General features: G+C 37.1%; 1 pseudogene; it reads right to left on the bottom strand.

The window, feature by feature from the left end:
- Positions 1–6,309: 6,309 nt before the first annotated feature.
- On the bottom strand, positions 6,310–7,275 carry LOC110218091 (olfactory receptor 8B8-like; annotated as a pseudogene).
- Between the last annotated feature and the right edge of the window lie 7,135 nt (positions 7,276–14,410).

The following is a 14,410-nucleotide window of genomic DNA, read 5'->3' as shown; positions in this document are numbered from 1 at the left end:
ACTTTCCATTTGTCCAATTCTAGTTTTGAACAGATTGTTTTCTTCTGTTAGTTTTTGTACTTCCTTCTTCAATTGGCCAATTGTATTTTTAAGGGATTTGTTTTCTTCAGTGTGCTTTTTTTCCAGTTTGCCAATTGTGTTTTTTAGGGACTTGTTTTCTTCAGTTCACTTTTTTTCCAATTGACCAATTGTATTTTTTAAGGACTCTTCTACCTCTCTCATTAGACTTTTAAAATCCTTCTTGAGCTCTTCTAAGAAGGCTTTTTGGACTTCAGACTAGGTCATATTCCCTTTTGATGTTGCAGATGTGTGTTTGTTGACAATGTTGTCCTCTTCCAGAATTTCTGTCTTGATCTCCACTCTTCTCATAATATGAATCTATGGTACATTTCTTTTTATTCATGATTTCTTTATTCCCTGGCCTTTAAAGAGATTAAGCTCTCCTGCTGAGGAACAGAGGGCACTGACCCACACTTGTGTTGGGAGCCCTGAAACTTTGCTGGTTATAAATTGCCTCATTTAGTATCTTTGCTGATTCCCTAAGATTTTCCAAGTAAACTTTCATAGGAATATATGACTATATAGTTCTAACATAGGACTACAGGAATAGTCTCATCTCCTCTTTACTTACCTTTGTTCTTTTATTTTCTTTCTCTTGTCTCATTGTTGCTAACATTTCTAGAACTATAGCAAATAATAGTGGGGATAGTGGACATCTTTGCTTCACTCCCATATGTATTGGAAAGGGTTTTAGTACATGCCCACTGCATGTGATGCTTACTTAGATTTAGATGTATGCTTTTATTGAAATTTTTTAAAAGTCCCTCTATCCCTATACTTTGTAAGAGTTAGCTTGTTGGTTTGATTTTTGAGAGCTTTAGTTTGAGGTTCTCCTTCAGAACATTAGACCATTGACAACTCCTCTTTTTTTCTATATCCTTAGAAAACTATTCTTCTAGGTCCTAGAAGGTCTCTTTAATAAAAAGATTTGTTCTGTAAAGTTTAGATTTAATCAAAGGGCTGCACTTGAGGACCTAGAGGGACATGTGACCTTGAGGTTGTAAGTTCCTCACAACTGTTTTAGGATCTAGAGTACACTTTAGGACTTTAGGATTGTCCTCTGCTTGGTTATCACAAACTCTATAATAGAATCTTCACTCTTCTTTCCTCTTGCCCTCCACTCACATACATTTTTTTATTTTGTTCTAGGTAGAATTTGAGATTTGTCTCTACTGTAAACTTAATAGATAAAATATTCTACATAAAATATCCATATTTAAAGTTATTTTATTCCATTTCATTTGATGTGAATTGCTTTTGGGGTTTATTTAGTATGGCACTTATTTGATTTTAAAAATTGACAATCTGGATTTTACCAATTTAGATTTAATTAATAGACCAAACTAAAGTTTTGAAAGTGTTTCAATTATTTGTCCATTTACAAATTGTTTGTCAGTATAATGCTCTTGTAGGCAAAATTGTCTCCCAGGGACCCAGTTTAAAAGCAAAAATGAAAGACTGCATAATTCTTTATGGTAATTGAAGTATGACAAATATATCATATCATATATTGGAGTAGTATAAATATATTCCAGCATATTCTGATAATGATTTAAATCTTAGAAAACATGGCAGCATTTAGTTACACAAATATCTATTGAATATATATTGATATTTGAGATGTATAAAAATTTAGTGGATTAATTTCATGTGACTGGAGTTTATTATTTAAAGTTCAATATTAAGGTGCTCATGATGAGCTAAGCTGAAGTGTTGTTCCCTTCTAAAATTATTCTTGCTTCCTCAAATGTTCCCAGAGCACTTGTCTCCCAAGCCTAGAATGTACTCCCTCTTCACCTCTACCTCTTGAAATCCTTAGTTTCTTTCAAAGTTTAGTTCAAGAACTGCCTCCTTCACAAAACTCTTCCTGGTCACTCCCATGGTCAGTACTCCTCCTTGAAACCACTTTGTATTTGTTGTACATGTTTTGTATTTACTTACCTGTGCATACATTATTTTCTCCCAGTAGAATGTAAGCTCCTTGAGGGCAGGGGTTTTTTTTTCATATTTGTCTTTGAATGCCCAATAACCAACCTAATACAGTGCCTGGTACATTGTAGGCATTTAATAAATATTTGTTATTCAATATATTTATATTTTTCCCCTTTATCTTTAAAAATGCTTTTTGTTGTATAGAATGATTCTCTAAGAAGGGGAGAAGGGAGAAAGAAGGGGGAAGGTATGGTCTATAAAAAAATCAATAAAAGTTTATTTTTTAAAAAATTGTGGCTGGCATTCTTATAATCTAGCCACTGCTTACCCATGTTCAGACTCCTTAAGAGTCTGCCTAATATGACAATGTTCTAATAAACCTTGTCTTTGGCTGAAAGGCTTGGGTTGAATTCTTTCAGGCCAGATCCGCATGTTGTGATTTTGGGGTCCCAGGACCCCTGGACCCCTAAACTGCATCATTTTGGTGCCCAGTACAGGGAAACTGCCTGACCTCAAGTTCTACTCCAGCCAAGACTGGAAGGTATGTAAGCCTCCCCCACCCCCCACCTCCTTTCTTGCTGTACAGTTAGGGTTGCTCTCCAAGCAACCTTAGAGGTGCTTTTCAGACAGACAGCTCTGAGGCTGTCTCTCACTCGGCCTGACACTCTCAGGCTCTCGGTCCACTGGGTCGGTTCAAGGCCATGGACTTGGGTACACCTTCTGCAGCATAGAGGACAAGGACACCCTATCTGAAAGTGTATGCTCAATTTTGTTAATTTCCTTGGCCCTAGGAAATTGGGGAAAACTGCAGTTGCTTTTTGGTTGCCTGAGGCTTACCTACTCCCTTCCCAACTCTGAATACTCTTTCATGGAGGTTACAGGAAAAGTTAGAACAGCTAAAAATATCTTGGCATATTCTAGAGGTTTTGTGATTGATCATTAAGGAGTTTTGAAACACCTGTACCCCTCACCTTTAATTTCAACCTCCCCCACCTGGGAAAGAATGGGGGGGGTACAGCAGCTACAGCCTGGGTCCCACTAGCAATGGCCTTGGGTCATGGGGTAACCTTTGCCTGGAAGCATCACCCAAGTTCACCACATCCTGCTCAAGGTAATGAAGCTAGCCTCCAAACTTGGATTTATGTCTTCCAGACTATGGGTAGCAAACAGCAAGTACCAGTCAATGTCCCCACATCATTTCCTGGATGCAGCCTGCGCTCAGTTCCAGTCAACCTCCTCTTTGGGATCCCCTCAAGGCAGGGAGAGCTCTACACTCCTTGCCAGCAGGAAGCAGTTTCAGAAGCCAAGACCTTCACCCCTTACTCCAAAAGAATTTGGGTTCCATTTGTTTGGGGGGGGAATGATGGGATTGGGATCTGGGCCCCAGAAAGGGTCTTTCCCACATGGCCAAGTCTCTGGCATTTGCCTGAGGCTATAATCCCATCAACTGGCCTTTCATTGTGGCTACACCCAATCTCCCCTCCATTGTCTTACCTCCCTATGGCCCCTGGCCATTTCCCCTTCCCCTCCATTGTCTTACCTCCCTATGGCCCCTGGCCATTTCCCCTCCCATCCAGATCTCCTTAGGCCCCTCCTCCAGTCACCCCAAACTACTTGGCCATTCCTAGATCCTTCTCACAGGCTTTCTGTATACAAGGTCCATGCTGTCTCCATTAAAATGCTGGGATTCTTACAATCTAGCCACTGCTCAGATTCCTAAAATCTAGACACTGCTGGGATCCTTATAATCTAGCCAATAGCCCACAGATGGTCTCGGCCCAATATGATGAATGTTCTAATAAACCTTGTCTTTGGCTGAAAACAAAATTGCCAGAAGGATCTCTCTTTCCCTAAATCCCTTTTCCCTGAGTGATGCATTCTTTAATCTAACACCACAGTTTTCATCCTTGTTCTCAGCAGCACATAGTACTTTCTTACATTTAAATGATCCATAGGACTGTGAGTTAAGACTGTGAGGATAGTGTAAGAGGCACTAAGTGTCCAAGAGAACAGACTCAAAGGAAGAATGATTAATTAATGGGTTTTATCAGTTTTGACAACTATCTTTGTCTGCAGGTAATCATAAACATATTCTTTAATGTGTTTTTTGCCCCCATCCCCAGAAATACCATCCAGAGAATGGCCACAGGAAATTACTCCACAGTGACTGACTTTACCTTCACAGGATTAACAAACCAGGCAAAACCCAAGCTCCTCTTTCTCTTATTCCTGTGCATCTATGTGGCCACTGCTGTGGGAAACTTGGGCATGATCAAACTGATTTGGTTCAGTTCCCACCTTCAAACCCCCATGTACTATTTGCTCAGTTGTTTGTCTTTCATTGATCTTTGTCATTCCATTTTCATTACTAGCAAAATGCTTATTAACTTTATGTCAAAGAAGAACCACATCTCCTACAATGAGCATGACTCAACTCTATTTCTTTATCATTTGTATTGTTTCTGAGTGGAGTGACAAAGATCCACCTAGGTCAAGAATATCAAGGGAATTAATGGAAAAAAGTGTAAAGGAAGGTGGGTGGCCTAGCCATACCAAATCTAAAACTATATTATAAAGCAGCAAGCATCAAAACTATTTGATACAGGCTAAAAAAATAGAATGGTGAATCAGTGGAATAGGTTAGGTACACAAGACATAGTAGTAAACGACTATAGTAATCTCCCGTTTGATAAACCCAAAGCTTCTGGGACAAAAACTTCTGGGAAAGCTGCAAAATAGTATGGCAGAAAATGGGCATAGGCCAACATCTCACACCACATACCACTACTAGGTCTATATGCCAAAGAGATCATAAAAATGGGAATTGGACCTATACGTAATAGTAGTTCTTTCTGTGGTGGCAAAGAATTGGAAATTGAGAGGATGCCCATCAACTGGGGAATGGCTGAACAAGTTATGGCATATGAATGTCATGGAATACTATTGTGCTTTGAGAAATGATGAGCAGGCAGATTTCAGAAAAACCTAGAAAGACTTACATGAACTGAGGTTGAGTGAAGTGAGTAGAATCAGAACAACACTGTACATAATAACAGCAACATTATGGAATGATCAACTATGATAGACTTATCTCTTCTCAGCAATACAGTGATCCAAAATAGTTGCAAAAGATTCATGATGGAAAATGCTATCCATATCCAAAGAAAGAACTACGGAGTCTGAGTGCAGATTGAAACATACTGTTTTCACTTTTTTTTGTTTTTTGCTTTTTCTTTCTCATGGTTTTTCCCTTTTGTTCTGATTCTTCTTTCATAACATGACTAATGTGGAAAATGCTTAATGTAATTGTATCTGTATAACCTTTATCAGATTGGGGGAGGCAGGAAGGGAAGAGGAAGAGAGAAATATTTGGAACTCAAAATCTTATGAAAATGAATGTTGAAAACTATCTTTACATGTAATTGGAAAAATTAAATATTAAGTGAGGTGAAAAAGAAAGAAAAAAGTAAGACTTTTCTGCCTACAGAAATATGTCTGAAGCAATATACGGAATTATCATGAATAGCAGCAGATTAACTGTGCTGCAGATGCGTCATTTTTTTTAAAAAAAAAGCATTTCAAGAGAATCTTTTCTTTTTCTTTTGCATTTTTGTGAGGCAGCATGGTGTAGTAGACGATGACCCTCAGTATACAGAAGATCTGGATTCAAGGCCCACCTTTGGCACATAGAAGTTTTGTGTTCCTAAATAAGTCATTTAACCTCTCTGAGCTTCAGCTTCTCATCTATAAATCAGAGGGTCGGAATAGATGATCTCTGTGGTCCTTCCTAGCTCTCAATCTATGATACTATTAATCTAATTTTAATGAAAATTTCTCTATAAATTGACCTGTCTGAGAAGAAAGGTAAAAATTCCCATCTCCTGTTGAGGAAAAAAGAATCTGTAATAAAATGAACAGATTATATAATCCCTTTATTGACATCAGCACTCTACCTGGTTGGTCCATAGTAGTTGCCACTTAGCCAAGAAAAACATAACATGTGCTGTAAACTTTATATCACCTATCTCCTTGCAAATGTTTTTCTAATTTTCCTTGTATACCAGTCTATAAAAAGTCATGTGAAATTTCTAGGATTAGAGTAAGAATTAAATTTTCTATAGAAGTACACTCCTTAAAAGACCCTTTCCCAGGAAACTTTTGGAGAATAAATCATCCTATAAGACATAAGCTGTTTCAGAAGATTGGTTAAATATTCCTATGGTGGGGGAAAGCATTCAAGTCAGTATCCTCAACAAGATACTCCAATAAAGCCAACAGAAATTTGAGCACTTTTAATGACACTGACCCTGGTCCTCATCAGGGGATCATTCTTTGTCTCATGGTCTTCCTCATGGCCAATTTGACATCCTTATTCCTCAAACTGTAGATCAAGGGGTTTAGCATAAGCACTACAATGGTATAGAACACAGAGGACACTTTTCCCTGGTCCATAGACCCAATAGAAGAAGGTTTGAGATACATGAAAGCTCCCGAACCAAAGAAAAGAGAAACAGTGATTATATGGGAGCTGCAAGTGCTGAAGGCTTTAGATCTGCCACCAGAGGAGCTGATGCAGAGGATAGTGGAGAAGATGAAAGCATAAGATGTGAAAATGGTGGCACTGATCATTCCGATGTCAATGCTGGCAACAATGAAAGCCACTAACTCATTGATATAGGTGCTAGTACAGGAAAGTTCCAGAATGGGGAGTATGTCACACATGTAGTGGTTGATGATGTTGTTATCACAAAAGGACAGTCTCAGCATGCATCCTGTGTGGGCCATGGCACCAGAAAACCCCAACACATATACACCAGACACTAATAGGGTGCAGAACTGAGAAGACATCATGATGGTATAAAGTAATGGGTTACAGATAGCAATGTAACGATCATAGGCCATGGCCGACAAAAGCAAGGATTCAGAAAGTCCAAAGAAACAAAAGAAATACAGCTAAGCCATGCACCCTGAATAGGAGATGACATTTTTCTCTGACACAAAGTTCATTAGCATTTTGGGAGTGATGACAGAGGAGTAACAGAGATCTATAAAGGATAAGTTGAAGAGGAAATAGTACATGGGAGTGTGAAGATGCGAATTCATTCTAATCAGAATGATCAAACCAAGGTTCCCTACCACAGTGACAACATAGATCCCTAAAAATAGGAAAAAGAGAAGGAGCTGGAGTTCTGCTTGGTCCGTTAAACCTGCGAGAAAAAACTCTGTCACTGAGGAGTCATTTCGTGTGGCCATTCTTCTCTGGGAAGGATCTGTGGGGACAGGAAAGAACCACATAAGAAAACAAAACACTTCCTTACCCTACTGACAAAGTGGGGATATACACTTGGAGACTCTAAATCCATTCCTCTCCTGTCCCCATCAAGCCTGTCCTTGTTGCCAAGAGAAAAGACAATGGATCTGACTGTTCTTTATAATAGTCTCTGAAACAAACTGTTGCCAAAAAAAAAAAAATCTTCTGACCCTACCTCCAAACTAAGGCCTGGAAGAGCTGGAAGACCAAGAGGGTAGGGCAGAAGCAATGGCTCCCTTCCTAATGTAGTTACTATTGTGTGGTGAGACTACCTAGAACTCTTCAGCTCCCCTGTACAGGAATTTGTGAGGATGGGGACCATAATTTTAGGAATAAGGAAATGGGCTCTCTGAGATGATTATAGAGTGAGAATTCCTGTGTCCCAGGACTGCCATCAAGACTCCCTCTCTCTGTGGCACATACTTAATTAAAGCTCTATGTGCACTATAAAGTTAATTATCTCTCTATATTCTCCATAGAACACTCACCAATCCGCTTTAATCAGCCTCTTAGGGAAGTTGGCTTCACAGAACTCTGGGATCCCATGGTCATGACTTTAGAAATAGGAATCAGGAGAGACTCTTCTAACGTTCAACCTCATTCTAGCTCACATCATCAGCAGTGGGCTTTCCTGCCTCCTCACTCCCTTGGTTCTGGGGGAAAATGGTTTTAGTGAGGTTGACAGTGGTTTACTTATAGGTCCTAATTCAGTTACCCAACCATGGAGCTCAGTCTCAGATTCTCTAGTAGAAATTCTGAGCTAAGCACAATTCCAAAATATGGCTTTACTAGCCAGATCTTGTCTTTTTATTGTTCCCATAATCAGCATATGACAGAACACAAGAGACTTATTCTGGGTCTGGAGATCAGAATCAAAACTCCCCTAGGGTTCCCAAAGGGAACAGTCTCTTCAGGGAGGAAAAAATAATAAATCTGCCTTCTACCCTTAGGACTGCAACTCTTACATTGGCTCCATAGAGAGTTAATCTTCTACTCAAATTTTGATTGCATAGTTAGAAGTGAAGATGAGAGAACAGGCTCCTCTGATTCCCTCTTTCTTTTCCTGGAGGCAAGACTTAATCTAATGGGAAAAGCCACTCCTATTCTAAATACAGAAGGACTCTCATACAGAAGGACCTAGTCTAGTAACTATTAGCAGAAGAAACTCAATCTATAACAGTCTCAATAAAGGGTGGTCTGGCCTGTGATTAAGCCCCTCCAGTAATGAGAAATTCATCGCCCAAAGAGTCACTTATTCTATTTTTATGGGATGACTGTAATGGTGAAGGTGTTTTCCTAAAAATTAAACCAAAACATCACTTCAACACCATGGGGCCACATAGAATAACATTAATTCCTCCTTGACATGACCCTCAAACATCTGAACAAAGTGTTCATGAACCTACATCAACCTAAAAGAGTCTTCTTTGGACTAAACAATCTCTGTTCCTTTAAGTCAATTCAGTAAATGTTTATTAAGCACCTTTCACGTGAAAGACACTGTGATAAACCTTGAGGATCAATATGGCACAGATCTTGTCCTCAATAAGCTTACAATATTATTGAGAGAAGACAAGTAAACAAATAACCGATATGGCAGCCTCCAAGGATAAGGTGGCAACAAAATGGGGCAGCACTTTGCCAAGAGCAGCGTCAAAGTGCTCAAAACTGAAGTTATTTGTACCATTAATAGGGATATGGGGGAGTAGTGCACTGGGGAAGGTGAGTAAAGAGGAGAAGTAAGCAGTAACAGTATTGACAACACCACCAACAACAGTTAAGTAAAGCCAAGAGTGATAGCATTCAAGGACAGTATCATTGGTTGGCCTCCTACTTGTATGTCTGTTCTTCTCAGTCTTTGACAGATCTATATCTATGACACACCAACTAAGCCTGGGTATCCTCTGAGACTCTCCTGGGACCCCTTCTCTTTTCCATCTGTACTATTTCACTTGAGGATCTCATTAGTTCCTAGGGGTTCAGTTATCTCTATGCAAATGACTCCTAAACGTAGATCTTCTTGACTCCAGGCTGTATCCACTGCATTCCTGAACTGCGTGGAGTTTAGATCCCTTCTTAGACACTTACTATTTATGTAACCCTGAACAAATCACTTAACCTCTCTCAGCCTTAGTTTTCTCATCTGTAAAATGGGGATAATAATAGTGCCTGCTTTATAGGGTTTTGTGAGAAGGCTATGAGATTGAAGATTAAGATCAAATAAACCAATACTGCTATATCTTTTGATCTTCTCCAGGTAAGACACATCACACATAAATTATTGAGGAAAAAGCTGGCATCTTGAAGTCAAATTTTAATAGACTACATTTAAAGAAGTTAATACTGATGCAATACCTGTCAATGTACACTCACAGCACAGTAAAATGACAATGGATCTAAATGGCATCCAAATATAAACTCACACAATATTAAAGAATCATAAGACTCATGACAACCATAGAACTAGGACCTCGAGGCTACTATAGAAAGACCTGTCAAAAAGGAGAAAGATAACTAGACATTTTGAGAGCATATAATAAACATATGAAAATGTAGAGAAATACTTTTAGGACAAAAGACTTCATAAAGCAACAGTAAAAGCTAATAACAGGTATATATCAGTGGATTTGTCAAATGCGATCAAAAGTAGTTTATCTCCAGATGGAACCTAAGAAATGGCTAAAATCCAATAGGGAAATCAAAAGGTACATAATATGTGACTTCTACATAAATTTAACCAACAATGTGAAAGAAGTTCCAAATTGTTGAGTTATGGATTTGTTTATAGAAATACAGAAGTTTGTAATAGTTTTTCAGGACCAGATCAGTACCAACAAAATTTATAGAAAGATTATCTTTAAGGAGCCCAGACTTATTAATTGATGCAGATCAAGCAATAAATTGGTGGAATGTGTACTACTGCAAAAATTCAGCATTAGATATTAGCATTTAGAATTATACATAAGTAGCCCACTTTCTTTCATAAAGTAACAAACAAATCATCTTCACACTACAAGTACAGACCTCAAAATATCCTTAAGAAACCAACAAATAAACTGTCCTGGAACAGGAGCGTGATCACAGACATAACTATTGTACACAATCCCCCAGACATGACTTACATCCACTAAAAACTCAATGATGTTTTTAATAGACATTATAATACTAAATGCTCATAAGCTATAAACTACATAGGACAAAAAAAGTTTTCAAACTATAGACCTAGAAGAAGAATTAACTAGGTTACAATATAGGATTCTAATGAAGTTGTCCCAATGATGCTTTCAGTGGGTCTAGGGAAGATAAGTTTGCATCCCAGTTCTCTTATTCAATTACCAAAAGTAGGTAGTTCATCCATCTAAACAACAGACTGCAGAATCTTAAACATAAAAGAATAATAGCGAGAAAGTGGCTCATCTTATGACTATTCCTATCTGAATTTGATCAAAAAAGCTAAAAAGAGCAAAAAAAGAATTACCATATGAAGAAAATGTAAGAATGGACTCAAAAAGTCTTTTGCTGACAACAGTCAAATGAACACAACTAAAAGTATTTATTAAAGAGTGTTAAAAATGTCTCAGTGATGAGACATTGGTTATAAAAATGAAGGAATTTATGTTGGCAATTCTGGATCAAGTCAGCATTACTAGAAATTCTATAAAGGTAAGGATCTCAAACTTATTTATTGATGGATATTACCCATGGAAATGGTTAGAAAAACAAAACAACTACAACACATATGCAGGCTGCAAAAATTTCACACCTACTGAATACGTTCCATGTAACAATTTAGTGGGTAAAATGACACACCAAAAGTTCACTATTTTTCATAAGTTAAATAACAGTAAATCCCTATACTACATATATAAACTTCAAAATATCCTTAAGAATTCAACAAATATACCATACTCAAACTCAAGCCTTAACAGGGGATGAACCCGTCGCTCACAAACACTCAGACATAACACTGATCCATAAAAATTGAAGGACAATATTTTAATAGATGTTGTCATTACCAAATGGTCATAATTCTCAAGCTACATGGAATGAAAAGTTTTTGAAATATCATCAATAGCTATGGTGGGGGAGCCAAAATGGCAAAGTCACAGGAAGAAGTACTATAAGCTCCATGCTCTCCCAAACTCCTCTAAACAGATCTAGAAAATCCACCAGACCAAATCCCGATGGGAAAATCTAATAAAAATACACAATATGTCACTTTTCTACATCAGGTTGACAAAAGGAAACAGAGAGATCTGGGTTTGGCCAGGAGTAGCTAAGGATCACTCTAGCTTCCTCTTTACTATAGGCAAGTACTTCAGAATATTAACAGTTTGCACACATTTTTCCCCTTTTTTTTAACAATTAAGCACATAATATGTAATATTATACATGAGTAATGTAGCACCATCTAGATTAGAAAGAAGTTGTGATCCTAACAATATCATAAACAATATTATGGATTTGAAACATAAAATGAAACCCATTTCTAGTTAAGGTACCTCAATTCAGTGGAATGCATTTCTAAATTGCACAGAAAATCATTCTAAAATTTAAGAGGAACTTACATAAACTAATCTATGAACTTCCTACTTATAACCCTGTCAAACATCTTATCAGATAAAAACAAAGGAAATTTCATTACTATCCGTATAAAATACTAACACCGAATTAATGAGCTAACAATATTCAAATTACAAGAGAATCAATTTTTCTAACTACGTTGGTGTTACCAAGTTTCATAATATAAACAAATACTTAGATTCAAATTTAAAATACTAGGAAATACACAAAGTTTTACAAACAGTTTGAATTCATACTTGTTATCATTGGGTTAGCTTAAAGTACACTGGGCTAAGTATTATAAGTCATTGTCTTTAGAATATCTTAACCTAAGATTCTGGATGACTGATTTTTGGCCCAGGTGGATAGCTCTAATGAATTATTCACAGGATGTGACCAACTTTCTCAGGCAGAAACTTTTGAGTTTTCACAGAGTTAAATTCTCAATTTGAACAATACAAGTTAAGGTCCTATATAACAGCTGTAGCTCACAATAACCGATGTTTTTACCACATCTGATATTTATATAATGTTAGGTTTATAATATGGGCTGCCTACAGACTATCCTGAAAGGTGGGTGGACACGACTTACAGATGCTTATCTAACCTTAACTCATAAACCAAAACTGCAGAAATTTTTAAGACTTTTATGGTCCAATGGTTAGAGACATATATATATAATATATATACACATACACACATATATATACATATATACACACATATATACACATATATATATACACATATATATGAATAAGAATATTTTCCTTCCAATTTCTGGTTCTTCACTAAAATCAAATCACTGTGTTTTAACCTAAGCGAGTGGCTAGATCTTGAAGCCTTAAAATATTGACACCCTACTCAGTTGCCTATCTTCCACAAAAGCGAGCACCCAATGTTACTTTAAACTATCAGCAAGTCTAGTAAGATTTTAGACTTTCACCTTTCACAGATGAGGATACTTTAAGGGATCCTTGTTATGCCAACCTTACAGAAAACCATTATAACCATCCCCTATATTTCTAAAGAGTTTTTATAACATATTTACATCAGTCTTTTAACAATTAAATCCATAACCCAAAGGAATGAAAGAAGAGTTCGTTTTTCTAACAATATTTCTTTTTTTTTGGGGGGGGGATTAGGCAATTGGGGTTAAGTGACTTGCCCAGAGTCACACAGCTAGTAAGTTTTATGTGTCTGAGGCTGGATTTGAATTCAGGTCCTCCTGACTCTAGGGCTGGTGCTGTATCCATTGCACCACCTAGCAGCCCCTTCTAACAATATTTCTAAAACAATGAATTATCAAATTAATGTTAGGCATTATCTTTAACACATTACAAATCATAATAACTAGGGTAACTTGTCTTAAAATCACACGGTTAACATGTTTCCTGATCTATATAGTATTATGAGAATAATAATAACAAATTTCACTTAAAATGACACCAGAATTCAATTACACCTAGATCTATTTTCCAAAGAAGCTTAGAACATATAGAACCTTAATTTATAATTTAAATTATTTAATCTTATATTTTATATAAGGGCTATTTATTTCAAGCATTTTATATTATGGGATTCAATATTTCCAGCTAATCCACTGCAAAAGATTTTAAAAGTAACAGTATTCTACCCTAATTATCATGCGTAGGAACACCTTGCTTACCAAATTCCTCCTAACCTTCTATATATGTCAGTATTGGCTTTCTGTAGCTAACAAGCTTCACAATTTTCCTTCTCAATCTAGCTACTCATACAAAAGTCAAACTTGTTCATCTGAAGCTGGCACACAAGCTTCCAGAACAACTGTCCAGGGTAAAGAGGGGCTTGGCGTATTCAGCCTTACTGCTGCCCTCCTACTGTATGAAGGGTGTGTTCCTTATTTGTCTCCAAACCTTCTTATCTATATTCCATATTTTCCCTCCAGTATTTATTTCTCTTTCCAAATCTTTCAAACCAATTACACAGACCACACAACTTTCCTTTAAATTTCAACCATATCCCAGACTACTTATTGTTATTAAACATTCCCAAGCTATAGAGTTACATTCAACCCAGGTGAGTGTCTTCTTTCATGTGCCTATCACAACTATATAACCTGTTACTTGATTAGCTGCAATTGAGGCATTATCTACTAGATCAACTAGCTCTAAACCTTTCTCATTCTCCCAAAAGGAGATAGAAATCTGAGCAGCCTATCTCTACTAGTCCCAGAAGAAATTTGTAGGACAACTCTTTTTTTTTAAATCCATTAAGATATTTTAAGTAACCACAAAAAAAAATTTTAGGCCTGTTCAAGCCCAGGAGTGGGATTCTGGATTCTCCCAACTACATTAACAGCTCATAAAAAGCTTTACTGCCCAATTAACAACAGAGATCTGTTATGTTTCCCCAGAGTTCAACTCTAAGGAGTTTTCCAAATTAAATCACACTTATTTCTCTTTTCTTCTGACTCTTCACTTTTTAGAATCTGGAGAGAGTTAATACTTAACAATTCATAAATCAAGACAGTTGTGTTTCTCTCACAATTTTTACCCATAT

This window comes from Phascolarctos cinereus, unplaced genomic scaffold, assembly GCF_003287225.1.
Source record: "Phascolarctos cinereus isolate Bilbo 61053 unplaced genomic scaffold, phaCin_HiC Scaffold_726;HRSCAF=1367, whole genome shotgun sequence".
Taxonomy (NCBI): domain Eukaryota; kingdom Metazoa; phylum Chordata; class Mammalia; order Diprotodontia; family Phascolarctidae; genus Phascolarctos; species Phascolarctos cinereus.
The sequence above is the reverse complement of the archived record's forward strand: the minus strand, read 5'-3'. Positions and strand labels throughout refer to the sequence as shown.